Source organism: Manis javanica, chromosome 9 (assembly GCF_040802235.1).
Source record: "Manis javanica isolate MJ-LG chromosome 9, MJ_LKY, whole genome shotgun sequence".
In the NCBI taxonomy this organism is placed as follows: Eukaryota; Metazoa; Chordata; class Mammalia; order Pholidota; family Manidae; genus Manis; species Manis javanica.
This window is the reverse complement of record NC_133164.1, coordinates 97385348-97394773: the sequence shown is the minus strand read 5'-3', so window position 1 is coordinate 97394773 and position 9426 is coordinate 97385348. Positions and strand designations below refer to the sequence as shown.

Genomic DNA, 9426 nt, shown 5'->3' with positions numbered 1-9426 from the left:
TGTGAGCCGGGAGCTCTGTCCTTTCACTTTATCTCTAAATAAAAGCCTGTACCTTGCTCTCCTACCTTGACTGTTTGTGAAGCTCATTCTTCAGCTCCACAAACAAGAACCCTGGCATCAGAGGTCCCTGGCCTGGGCCACAGCCCATTGCCTAGAATTCCCTCTCTCTGAGGATAAACGGAGGTCTTTATTGGTAATGTATTCAAGTGAGAAGGAAGGAGTATATTGAGATAGAGAGAAAGAAAGAATATACATGAAAGAATTTGTCTTACTTAGCCAACTTGCTTACCAGCCAAAAAGAAAGAGAAAATAAGAGAAATCTGTTAGTGGGTCTGTTCACCAGACATCCGGGTACTCCAACTGTGTCCTCATACCTAGGGTCTTGCTTGAAAAGAGTGCATACGTCTACAGTGAGGGTAGGCCACCAGGTTCCCTTAGGGTGTTGTCCTGTTATCTGGACTACTATTTGGCGGGAAGCTGGGGTAATGATTTGCCATGTCAGTAACCTGGGCTCATGAGTTTTCTTCCCACCTGGAACTGGTGAGGCACTGAGAGTTCCTCTGGCCGATGTTAACCAATCACATAAGCCAGTCTCTATGGACAATTTAGTCAAGGTCTCTTTTAGAGTTCTGTTCATCCTTTCTACCTGTCCTGAGCTCTGGGGCCTGTATGCACAATGCAATTTCCAGTCCGTCCCCAGGATCTTGGCCAATCCCTGACTCGAAAAATGCTGCCTCCCTAATTTGTCTATACAAATGAGATCTTCAGGTGTGTACTGGAAGCTCTTGAACTTTACGGACTCTCTTGTCCCCTCCTGGTGTGAGCCGGGAGCTCTGTCCTTTCACTTTATCTCTAAATAAAAGCCTGTACCTTGCTCTCCTACCTTGACTGTTTGTGAAGCTCATTCTTCAGCTCCACAAACAAGAACCCTGGCATCAGAGGTCCCTGGCCTGGGCCACAGCCCATTGCCTAGAATTCCCTCTCTCTGAGGATAAACGGAGGTCTTTATTGGTAATGTATTCAAGTGAGAAGGAAGGAGTATATTGAGATAGAGAGAAAGAAAGAATATACATGAAAGAATTTGTCTTACTTAGCCAACTTGCTTACCAGCCAAAAAGAAAGAGAAAATAAGAGAAATCTGTTAGTGGGTCTGTTCACCAGAGTTCAGAGCCAACATATTAAAAGAGTGTCTCTATTTTTTGTTTTGTTTTGTTTTGGCATGTGTAGGAGATAAGCTATTAAATAAAAAATTATGGGTAAAGACAATCAAATCAGGCAAGGAAGAATTACCCTTATATAGGCATTGCAGAAGAGTATGAAAATCAATGATTTTATAACAAATTCATCCTAAATAAATAATATCTTGCCTTTTTATGGGGAGGAGAGTTAATATTTAATATTAAACTTACTCCTGTCAAAAGCAGGCAAGAAGGAACTAGGTTACTGGTTATGGAAACATGCTACAATGTGATAAATCTTTTGTAAGTTGTATTTTTATAAGTTTGTTCTAAACAGCATTGATGAATGCAATCTTTGAATCTTCTGAGGAACTAAATAGTTATTAGAATGAATATATTAGAATGAAGCATGGCTGCAACTTATGGTAATCATCAAGGACACAGGATAAATTTGTTTTAAATGAGAAAAGTTTATGAAATAATTAAACTATTTTTCTGACTGGGAAAAAAACCCTGAAGCCTAGTTCTGTAGAACTTGCATATTTCTTTGTTCATGGGGGTTGAAATTCCATGGCAATATAACAACAAGAGGAATTGACAACCTGCAATGTGTCTAAAGAAGGGAAAGCTGTATTTGCATAGAAATTGTTAAAAATGAACAATTGTTCACTCTTTGGTATAGTCAATAGATATTCTGAAAGCCTGCAATGTTCAGGACCCTGACATGTAAGATAAAATCTCAACCCTCAGAGCAACTGTTCTCAGCCTCATGTTGTACAAATAGAATATAAAAGAAGTCATCTTTTTTCAGGTTATCCAATCAAAACGTTTGTTCTGCTAAGATGCAATTGTTTTTTATAATATAAAGCATGTCATGAGAATGCTTCATGGAAAACGGCGTGTGAAGTGTTTCAGACTCATTATATTGAACTTTTTCCCCCCTGAAAGAATTGTAGTAATAGTGGGCATAAAGAAAGCTATGATAAAAATTTTAAAACCCAAACTTAACTGAAGAAGTCCAGCATTGATTATCTCTCTCATTTGCTTGAGTCATGCCCATTGTTTTTCTACTGCCACCAGCACTGTGGTTAGCCCAGATATTACATATTATAGAGTCCCTCAATCATATTATAAGTCACGGATAAACACAACTCTGGGTTTGGTACAGTGTTAGCCTACTTGCCATTTCAGTATAAGCAATCGCAGTTCATGTAATGAACCTCTCATGTTCCCAATTTCAAGCAGTAAAACAATGAATTGCAGAAAAGTATTCATATGTAACTGTGTGTGTATGTGTCTGTGTAGAGACACCTGCTGAATTCACAGTTTGCTTGTCCTGTAATCTTTATTTTAGGTGCTATTTAGGGCAGGTTTGTAGTGCTATTTAGGGTAGGTTTGAAGTGCTGCATGGTGATTTGAGTTCAAACAAAAAAATATACTTTAAGGGAAACATGTATTTCATATCCTAATGACACCTTTTTTCATAGAATTCCCTCACGTTTGAAAGTATACATTGTTCCATTCTCATTGAAACACACCTTACAACATCTCCCCATGCATACTTGAACAAATACACACACTTGCACACACAAAGGTAAATCTGTTTTTCTACCATTCCACCTTCACTTCTACTTTGATCTTTTTTATTTCCTTTCTTGAGCTTTCTTTTGCTTGCCCTTTTTCTAGTTTCTTGATCTAGGTATTTAACTTATTTTCATCTTTTTTCATTTGTACTGGTGAAAATGTTTGTAATGTGGATTTTCCTTTGACCATTGTTTGAAGTGTATCCCAGAGGTTCTTATATAAAGTGTTTTCATTATTTGATTGAATTCAGTTTTTTCCATCTATATTTACCTGTTTTATCCAAGAGATGTCTAATAAAGGTTTTTTTTTAAATTCCAGGTGAAAAGGCCTTTAAATTTTTTGTTTTGTTAATAATTTCTAGTTCTGTGCATTGCAATCAAAGAATATTGTTGGCAGTAGTTTTGTAGTTTTGCATGTAGGACATTTTGATGTTTTCCTTGTGAATTAGTAAATGAAAAGCTTTGTAAATGTTCCATAAGCGCCTGAAAAGGAAATTTGTTTTATATTTTCACAATATGAATTTTGGTATGTGATGAAAAGATCTCTTTTATTGATTATGTTGTTCAGGATTTCTGACTCAATTATTTTTTGGTTTGTTGATTGATCTGTATTGATCTGAAACTGATGTACTAAAGTCTTCTATTATTATGGTATTTTGATCTGTGTTCTATGATTTGCTTCATAAAGGTGGCTGCTGTATTCTTTGGTTCATTCATATTCATAAACTTGATCTCACCATTTTGAATCATGGCATTAAGCATTAAAAAGCATTTCTCATCAATTTTATTGCTTTTCGGCTTGAATACTACTTTATCAAATATCAAATTCACATCCCTTCCTTTTTGCTGTTTCTGTGGGCCCAGTACCTTTGTCTATTTAATTTGTTTGTTTCCTTTTCTGAATCACTTTTTAAAAATTATGTCCCTGTATATAGCTTATGGCTGGGTAATGCTTTGTAAGCCAAAGTGAAAAATCACATTCTTTATTTTAACAAGTCAGTTCACATTTGTTGATATGACTGATATATCTCCTATAAATTGAATGTCTCAATTATGAAACAATATATTTATAATTACGTTATATTTACTACACTTATTTCTTTAGAAAATGTGCATTACTTATACTTTAAAAATGATAAGATCATATTTTCATTCTAATAGTTACTTTGAATTTGAATCTTCTATAATGCCCTTTGTCCTACATTTTCTTTTTGGATACAGTTTTGAGTCAAAATCATTTTAGAGTTGAGCACTGTACTTTACTTTCTGGTCAGTTTTAATGGTATCCTTTAAATTCTACCTATTGCCTATACAACATCAATAAACTTATTCTACTTTCTTCCTTCCTCCACTCTTCTTTTAGTTGCTTTTATTTCTGCTTTGCCACAAAATATAACATCTATGCATTAACCTTCCACCCTCACTCATGTCTTTGTTTTTGTCTTATATCTCCATTCGTATACATGAAAAAGCCCATCAGCAGTCCTTTGTTGAAGTTTTCCTATTTATCTATTAATTGAATAAAACTAATGTAGTAAAATCCTCTTTGAAAGCTCATATATAAAGAATGTTCTAAGTTGTATAAGTTTAAAACTTTTTTTTAAAGCCAAACCCCTAGCTGGACATAAAAATCTGGGCCATACATTCATTCATTAAGATTTCTTTTTCTAAAGCTACTTCATTTTTGCCCCTGGTATATATTTTTTAAATTGAGGTACAATTGACATACAACATTAGTTTCAGGCGTGCAACAAAATGATCACCACTGTAAGTTCAGTTAATATCTGTCATAGATAGTTTCAGAAGTTTTTCTTTTGTGATGAGAACTTTTAAGATTTTTTTCTCTTAGCAACGATCAAAAATGCAATACAGTGTTATTAACTATAGTCAGCAGGCTGTACATTACATCTCCAGGACTTATTTATTTTATAACTGGAAGATTATAACTTTTGACCCCCTTCACCCATTTTGCCCACCCCACTTCTTGCCTCTGGCAAGATCAATCTACGGTTTTTTTTTGTAAGATTCCACATATAAGTGAGATTACACAGTATTTGTCTTCTCCTATTTCACCTAGCATATTGCCCTCAAGGTCCATCCATATTGTTACAAATGACAAAATGTTCTTTTTTATGGTGAATATTATTCTGGTGTGTGTGTGTGTGTGTGTATGTGTGTGTAACCCACATTTTCTTTCTTCCATTCATCTGTTGATAGACAGTAGGTTGTTTCCATTTCTTGCTTATTATAAATATTACTGCAGTGAACATGAGGGGCTGCAGATATCTTTTTTAAGTTAGTGTTTTCATTTTCTTCAGGTAAATACCCAAAAATGGAATTGCAGGATCATATAGTAGTTCTACTGTTGATTTTTTGAGGGACCTCATACTCTTTTCCAAAGTGGCTGCACCCGTTTACATTCCCACCAACAATGCACAAGGGGTCCCTTTTTGCCATATTCTTACCAATGCTTGTTATTTGTCTTTTTAATAGTAGGCATTCTAAAAGGTACAGGGTGATATCTTATTGTGGTTTTGTTTGCATTTCCCTGATGATTAAAGATGTTGAGTGTCTTTTCATGTACCTGTTGGCCATTTGTATGTTTTCTTTGGAAAAATGTCTATTCAGAGCCTCCATCCATTTTTTAATCAGATTGGTTTTTGCTATTAAGTTGTATGGATCCTTTATTTATATATTGGATATTAACCCCTCATATATGATTTGCACATATTTTCTCCCATCTGGTAGGTTGCCTTTTCATTTTGCTGATGATTTCCTTTGCTATGCCAAAGACCTTGCAGGTTGTCTTTAAGTAGTCTAATGTCCTTGTAAATTATTTGATCTTTTGCTTGGTGAATCTGAATTGTTTTTTTATTAGAGCCTAATGATTACATTAGGGTATACCTGGGAGATAATCATTCTGAATTAATTTTCCCAGGCCCCTAGTAGTCTTTTCAATATATAGATTCAGATATTTCTAGAAAGAAAGTTGTGTTTGATTATTTTTAAAGTATTAATTCTGTAGTACTGTTTAGTTTTCTTTCTCAGGGACTCTGTTAAGCCTATATTATTATGGTTTTGTCTGCTCTCCATTGCCACTACTTTATCTTTGGCCCTTTTTAATTTTTTTTATCTCATTTTCATTTCATTAGCTATTTTCCTGCCTTTCCTTAACAGTTTTCATTTGAGAAAAAATTATATATTTTCTCTTATTTCTCTCCTGTGTACAATCAACTCTTTTTATTGTTTACTGATTTTCCTTTGTTTTCAATCTTTTTCTGTTTTGATTCAAGGTGGTTTCTCATAACTTCAAACACACATTTGAGGGTATTTAATTCAGTTTAGAGTCTAATCTTAAAATTTTCTTCTGCTTTATGATTGTATAGGGAAAAACATTTTTATCAGTTGAGATAGGCTAAATCATATTTTCTGATAGGTCACAACAAATTTTACTAGAATTGTTCATCTTCTGTTCATTCTGTAGATTTTGGGGTAGTTTGCACTATTATCAGATACAATGGCATATTCTTCTGTCAGTGCATCAAAGTCTAGATTCTCTGGTGAATTTTTATCTCTTTTGTACGTGTGTGATTGAGGAGGAATAAGCATCTTTCTGCTTTTGCTTCTCTCCTTAACATCTAATTGCTAAAAATGCTTTTCCCTCACTTTCGTACATTTTCTTCCCCAGAAGCTCTTGAGGGCTGCCATTTCTAGTAACATGTCCTTGTGAATTTCTTCTCCCGTGCGTCATCTGATCTACCAAGGCACATTGTGAGAATTTTCCAACTTAGAGCAGATGTGCTCTTTCTGGCAGTGTTTCTGGCTCAACTTCTGGATCACTAGTTCTATTCCTGTTTCTCCCTCCCTGAACTTTTTTCAGACCACTCTTGCTTGACCTACGAATCTTGTGACATGGTGGAAACATAAGAGATCAGTACCTGAGATCTGATCTGGTGGGTTCTTCTCCTTCTCTTTTTTCTTATTTTTCATTTTGCTTACTGTTATTTTTAAATTAAGCCATACTCTATCTTTGACAATGTTGAGTGTGTTGTTCACGTGTGATTTCACCTTTTTTGTTTTTCTCTATTATTATAGAGGAAACACTGAGGGTCACGGACTTAAGCACACTACTAGTTCCTCAGTTACTCTCTTCACTTCTCTTTTCCAGAGCAACCAGAACCCAAGCACTCCCTGCAGGGAGTAGGTAGAAAGCATTGCCAAATGCTTCTCAGTCTTTGGTTAACTCTGTCCTTAAGTCTTTAAAGAGCACCACAGTCTAACTCAGTCCAAGCTAAATTTACTTTAAAAATGCTCTTTATTAGTAATTTCTTCCCTCATGCCCTTAAAAATATTTACACCCCCAAAAGTGAGGGAACAAACTGCTGAGCCTTTAGAAAGCAGAACTCCTATGTTTAATATGCCAAAAATCCCAGCAGAAATAACTCCAGGGTCATAATATCCTAGATACCTTTGTTATGGATAATAAACATATTCAGCTACAAAGAAAGTACCTTCATTATTCAAGTTCAAAGCTAGAAAAGGCCTGGGGGATTATCGGGCATGACTACAAATTAAAAATTTGGGCAAATAAAACAAGTTCTTAAAATTGTCACAGATATTGGCCAAGTCATTGCCAGGAGCTAGGACTCCTGATTCTTAGACCAATGCTGGGTTTTGTTTTTATTTTTGTTATCCAATACATGTTCATTTATTTTACAACTCAGAAGGAATCACAAACCCTTCTGCCCTATCTCCCTGAAAACAGTTTCTTTTATCACAAGCTCAAAAATTAAAACCAAATGAAGATAAGTTCATTTCAGTACAATTACTCTTCAGTATAGTTGTCATAATTATTAGAGTTTAAATTTCCTACAAGTGACCAATGTCCAAGTGACTTACAGGGAAATCCTAATTACTGGCCAGAAGGAAAATTCTGTATGACAAATTAGCAAATGCTAGTATAAAAATAGTCTGTGTATTGAAATAGCCTTTCCTTGTTAAAAATGTGGAATACTTCATGAATTCGCATGTCATCTTTGCTCAAGGATCATATTAATCTTCTCTGTATGATTCCAGTTTTAGTATATGTACTGGCAAAGTGAGAAACAGTACTGTTTCTTATGCTTTAATGCCTGGTTTGTATGAGAAAATGCTTTAACAGTAACCTACAGAGTCAAGGGTTAAGTTTAGTTCTCCAGTCTGAACAGAACTTGGATTCTGTGAACTTCTCCTAAGTTACTTGACTGCTAACCAGACCTTCTGAAAAGCCCTGGGAACACAGATGATAGTATTACTTGTACTCTGGGTTGGTATCCAGTGTCAAAAGCAAATAGAGTTGATCCTTATACTGATCAGTAAATATATGATTTTCAGCAAGTTTTATGAAATATGAAAATGATTATCAGCCTAGATTTCCACCTTTGTAGATGGGTTGATCCTCTATGGACATGAACTAAGTGGGAACTCATGTACTAGATGATATTTTAGATTCCTTTTAACTAGGTCATTCTTTATCTTTCTGATAGTACATCAAATCATTGTGTTATGAAATGGAAACACAGGAACACTTACCTCACTTTAAATATTTGAAAGTGAGGAATTGGGATTTTGATGTATTCATAAAGACTTTTTTCTTTCATGATGCCAAAAATGAGTAAGTTTATATATTTATAAAGGTGGGTAAAAGACTGGTCTAGATGGACTTTCCAGCTCTCAACCTGAGCCTCTTTTTAATATACTCTTCAAATCTAGGATTAAATAAATAGATTGGTTTTCCTAGAGATACTTATTTGTCACCACCACCACCTACAGCCATTATATACATAGGCACACACAGCTTTGAGAGGAAGAAGATAAGACCCTGTCTTTATAAGCTGGTTTTTACATAAGTGTCATTTTCTCATGTTGTCGGTATTCAGTTTTCTACCCATGCACTTACAGGTTTTCAGGAACAATCGAATGCAAATGTGACACTGACCCTGAATGAAGCCTGCCTTTCCACTTAGAGCCTCTGATGCTGAAACAATGGCAAGTAATAAACACTCACCACTGGCCCATTTCCACAGTGAAGTTTCTCACTGCAAACTCGCCAAGAACTTCTGACCTCTGGGCCCAAAGACCATCAATTACCCCGCTTACAGAGGTGGAATGTAGTGAGCTGGCAGCATCATTTGGCTGTCACCCAGTTAACATCCTATCATAGGTTGAAAAGCAATTTGTCCAATATTTCAACTGCCAGGGAGAATTCTTTATTAGCTTTTGGCTAGGCTTGCCTTTCAATCAGATGATTTGAATAGCTTCTGTGGTAGGAGACATGCTGCTCTAAGATAATGATTTTGCATTTCACCTCATCATTAATGCTTAGGACCTCAAGGGAAGTCACTGTGCCTTTTATGAAGGTCGAAGCATTTTATAACCTTAATAAAGACTCATAGCCTCAGGAACAGCAAGTGTGAGCAAGTATGGGGGATTGACTGAATAAAAATATAACTAAATTGCCACTTTAGACTATAGTAGTTTGGGGATTTCAAATGCAAATCAACAGTTAAAGAGTATAAGGGTGTCCCAAATTTCAGTGCTAATCAAAAACACACGCACATACAGAGACAGGCACTGTTCAAAGAAAAATGAGAGAAATATCTTTTTCTCTTTTTTGGGAAAGCTTT

General features: G+C 35.4%; 1 non-coding gene across 1 annotated transcript; it reads right to left on the bottom strand.

Moving 5' to 3' along the window:
- Window positions 1-7760: 7760 nt before the first annotated feature.
- On the bottom strand, window positions 7761-7863 carry LOC118972534 (U6 spliceosomal RNA). Its single transcript, XR_005061571.1, has one exon. It is a non-coding gene; the product is annotated as a U6 spliceosomal RNA (small nuclear RNA).
- Window positions 7864-9426: the final 1563 nt, after the last annotated feature.